Source organism: Triticum dicoccoides, chromosome 4B (assembly GCF_002162155.2).
Source record: "Triticum dicoccoides isolate Atlit2015 ecotype Zavitan chromosome 4B, WEW_v2.0, whole genome shotgun sequence".
NCBI lineage: Eukaryota > Viridiplantae > Streptophyta > Magnoliopsida > Poales > Poaceae > Triticum > Triticum dicoccoides.
Genome location: NC_041387.1, coordinates 319,005,130 through 319,010,158, shown reverse-complemented (window position 1 = coordinate 319,010,158; position 5,029 = coordinate 319,005,130).

The window sequence follows — 5,029 nt, the reverse complement described above, 5'->3', positions numbered from 1 at the left end:
CTCTCTCACTCTCCCTCAGTTCCTCCCTCCTCTCCCTCGCTCTCTCCCTCACGGCCGAACACCACCATCGCCGCCGATCGCCATAGCAGCCGTCACCGGCCACCCCTCGCCCCTCCGCTGAGCTCAGGAGCTCCGCCTCGACCCCCTCTTCCTCCCCACCGCTCCACGGGCCTCCGGAAGCCCTGCATCGCCGCCCACGTCGCCGTTCCCCTCCTCGGCCACCGGAGATCGTCGCCGTCGAATCGGGAGCTACCGGACGTCCCCGAGCCCGCTAACCATCCCTGCAGCTCCGCGGTGAGCCACTGACCCGATTCCCCCTTGCCCCGTCGTCCCTAGCATCCTGTAGCTGCCGCCCCCTTGAGCTCCGAAGCTCGCCGCCGCCGTGCCTCGTCGCCGTCGTGGCCACAGTCACCGTAGCGCCCAACCGAGCACACCCACGTCCTCACCGCACCGTGTGGAAGCCGTAGGTGCCAACCCCGCATCTCCGCAGCCGTTGTAGCCTCGACCCCGAGCTCCGGCAGCCGCCACGGTCGTCGCCGTCGTCGGTACCGGCCACCTCAGGCACGACCACCACCACCGTTCGATGCGCGGGAGCAAGGGCTCTCCAACGAGCCCAAGCACGGCCTCGCCCGTGCCCTGTAGCGCGTTTCCGCATCGCGCCGCCGTCTCGGGCCCCGCCGGCGTCATGTCGCCGGTGGGTTTGACCTGTTTGACCTGGGGTTTGACCCCCCCAGGGTCACTGACGCGTGGGCCCCGTCGGCCAGGTGGTCAGATTAGTGCTAATCACCGCTTAATTAACCCCCCTGACACTGACAGTGGGCCCCAGCGCCACTAACCCCTAATTAGGAATAATTTAACCCTGTTAAACCCCCCTGTCACTGACGTGTGGACCCAACACGTCAGGTTTGACCCCAGCCAGCCGCAGTTGACCACTGACGTCATGCTGACGTCATGCTGGCGCAATATATATATTTCTGGATTTAATTTTAATCAGGAAATTCCAGAATATTATTTAAACTTCAAAAATTCATAACTTTTATTCTGTAACTCCAAATTAGACAAATTATATATGAAAAATGATCAGAAAAATCCAATCTATCCATCTGTACTATTTTCATGCATGATTAAACAAGTTAACCTGATGTTTTAAGCAGAACAAGGAAAAGCACTTTAAAAGGCCATGTTTGAGTTTGAAATTTGAATCTTTGATTCAAATTGGTTCAAACCCTTCTGGTTTTAGTTGCATTAGCCCAACACACTCATATTGCCATGTTTCATGCATGCATCATATTGTTGCACATTGTTTGGTGATGGTTGTGTATCGGTGTCCTTGCGACAGGTTCTGCCTCCGAGGAGTACCGTGATTACCCTAACGAAGAACCGTATCAGTGCATCGAACCATCAGGCAAGCAACCAACCAGTTGATCATATCGATACAATCCCATGTTCTCGCTCCTGCTCTCTTTTACTGCATTAAGACAACGCGTTTCAAACTGCTGTGTGCTACGGTAGTTGAACCCATTTCCTCTGCATGACCTGTCATTGCCACAGTAACTAGATGAAACCCACTAGCATGTGTAGGAGTTGATTGAGCCATATGTATGTGTTGTTCCTACCTTGCTATGCCTACTATGCTTAGAGTCCTGTCAGGTCTGGTTCATCTGGGTGATGGCTAGAGTGAAATGATTATGTCGGTAATGAGAGTGGTGTGGTGAACACGATTTGGTAAAGGTATCGATGAGAGGCCATGTAGGAGTACATGGTGGGTTGTTTCATTGAAGCCGACCTTAAGCACTGAGATCTGTATGCGTGATTTAAGATACAGCTACTACCATGCATTGGGCCCTGAAATATGACCCCGCTCGACTTCTTATTCACCCTAGCTCTCTGTCCAGGAGTTGCAAGTAGTTTCTGGTGTTTGTAGCCTACTGGAGGCCGTGGACAGCGCTGACCGTAGGGGTGGGCTGTGATGCGGTAGGTACGTGGCACGGTGTACCGAATACCCGTTAGGTATCTCGGGAACCCTGTTCACATTGTTCGGGGCCGTATGGGAAACCTCGACCGGACTCCCTGCGGATGGAACCTGAATAGGCGATAAACCTGGACTAGAGGCTTAAGTGTTTAGGTAGGTCGTGGTCTACACCCACGTCGGCTTTCGCTTGAAGTCTGCCGAGCACATATCGTGTGCAGACGCTAAGTGGTGGAAACATGTATGAAGAAGTACACCCCTGCAGGGTTATCATAATCTATTTGAATAGCCGCGTCCGCGATAAAGGACTACTTGGTTGCCTATACAGTTCATAGACAAGTAAATGGAAACTACTAAAAGCCTCAAGATAAGTGTGAGTGCTGAGGATGGCTCTTCCGTAGGAAGACGGAGGTGGATCCTCGGTAGTGTATTGAAGTGGTGAGTAGTGGACTCGTGTGCGCAAAACCATTTCAAGTTGAAGTATCGTAGGATAGTCTAGCCAAGAGTCAAAGCTGGCTTGCTGCAATAACTCCACCAACCCTTCTTGAAACTATGCATGTATGTAGGATCTGATGTAAGTCTTGCTGAGTACCTTTGTACTCATGTTGCTATAATTTACATTTTTTACAGAAGACGCTGCAACCCCTTCTGATGGGTTCTATGTAGATGTTGACATCAACGAGTAGGCTAAAGGCCCAGGTGGTGATCCTGAGCTTGTGAAGGACCATGTAGTATAGCTAGGCTTTCCAAGCCTCTTTTATTTTACTAGTTGTCTGTACTCAGACAAGTTACTTCCGCTGCTGGTTTGTATGACTGTATGACTTGAATGCTGGGTCGTGTGACCCGTACCTTTGTGTATGTTATGTATGGCTCCCTGAGCCTTAAATAAAGTACTTGTGTCGTAGAGTCATGTTGTGATGCTTCGTTGTATTTGCACATATCGAGCATATTGTGTGTATGATTGAAATGCTTGGTATGTGTGGGATCTGACTATCTAGTTGTTTATCTTTAGTAGCCTCTCTTACCGGGAAATGTCTCCTAGTGTTACCGCTGAGCCATGGTAGCTTGCTACTGCTCTGGAACACATAGGCTGGCCGGCATGTGTCCTTCTTCGTTCCTGTGTCTGTCCCTTCGGGGAAATGTCACGCTTTGAGTACCGGAGTCCTGTTAGCCCGCTACAGCCCGGTTTACCGGAGTCCTGCTAGCCCAGTGCTACAGCCCGGACCCACTTGCTGATGACCGACACGTTCGAAGCTGGGTCATGGATGCCTGTCCCTGTAAGTCTGTGCCACTTTGGGTTTACGACTAGTCATGTCAGCCCGGGCTCCTTATCATATGGATGCTAGCGACACTATCATATACGTGAGCCAAAAGGCGCAAATGGTCCCGGGCAAAGGTAAGGCGACACCCGTGGGGATACCGTGCGTGAGGCCGCAAAGTGATATGAGGTGTTACCGGCTAGATCGATGTGACATCGAGTCGGGGTCCTGACATTGAGTCTCCGCGGATATCGGCCGTGTAGTTCGAGTTTCTGATCCTGACCTGATGGCTAGGGGCGTAGCTGTCGATCTGCTCTAGATGGCCAAGCGAATTGGCCCGCAGTGCGAAGCCGCCGAACACAAAGATCTGTCCGGGGAGAAAATTCTCCCCCCGGATCGCGTTGTTGATGATTGAAGGAGCCATCGAGCCTTGCAGCGACCACATAGGGGAACTCTCAATGAAAGCACCAATGTCGGTGTCAAAACCGGCGGATCTCGGGTAGGAGGTCCCGAACTGTGCGTCTAAGGCTAATGGTAACAGGAGGCAGGAGGCACAATGTTTTACCCAGGTTCGGGCCCTCTTGATGGAGGTAATACCCTACTTCCTGCTTGATTGATCTTGATGATATGAGTATTACAAGAGGATATCTACCACGAGATCGTGGAGTCTAAACCCTAGGAGCTAGCCTATGATTCTGATTGTTGTTGTCCTACAGACTAAACCCTTTGGTTTATATAGACACCGGAGGAGGCTAGGGTTACACACAGTCGGTTACAAAGAAGGAGATCTAACATCCGGATCGCCAAGCTTGTCTTCCACGCAAAGGAGAGTCCCATCCGGACACGTGACAAAGTCTTGAGTCTTGTGTCTTCATAGTCCAATAGTCCGGCCAAAGTATATAGTCCGGCTGTCCGGATAGCCCCTTATCCAGGACTCCCTCACCCGCTGCCACGGGAGGGTAGGACAAAAGATGTCATGCAAGTTCTTTTCCATAAGCACGTATGACTATATACGGAATACATTCCTACATTACATTGATGAACTAGAGCTAGTTCTGTGTCACCCTATGTTATAGCTATTACATGAGGAATCACATCTGACATAATTATCCGTCACTGATCCAATGCCTACGAGCTTTTCACATCTTGTTCTTCATTTATTTACTTTACCGTTGCTATTGTTACAATCACTAGAAAACCCAAAAACATTACTTTTGTTCCCATTACCTTTATCATCATACTACTTTGCTACTAAATACTTTGCTGCAGATACTAAGTTATCCAGGTGTGGTTGAATTGACAACTCAACTGCTAATACTCAATAATATTGTTTGGCTCCCCTTGTGTCAAATTAATAAATTTGGGTTGAATATTTACCCTCGAAAGCTATTGCGATCCCCTACACTTGTGGGTTATCACAAGGCGGGTTCCTTCTCCAAATACTTCAAAGTACCTAACTTAAATTGCAGTGTACGGCTTTTCATTTAATGACACGCTCCTCGGATTCTGCACCTTCATGATTCCATCTTCCATGTGTCGAACGAATACGAGAGGTCAGGGAATTTTTGCATTTACCACCCTTACCGTATGAGAAAATTGTCTATTAAATTGACGGGGATCCTCAGATCTAATACACTCCATCTCCCCCAAACGAGGAATCCTCAGAGCTTGCTTGTCAAAACCACCCCAACATGGCTAGCGCTCCCAGCTCTTCCTCCCGCCCTCACGGCCCCAAGCAGGGGGATTGGAAAATGTTTTCTGTATCCCACAGCCAATTGGTGAAGCTGCACACCCAAGGATT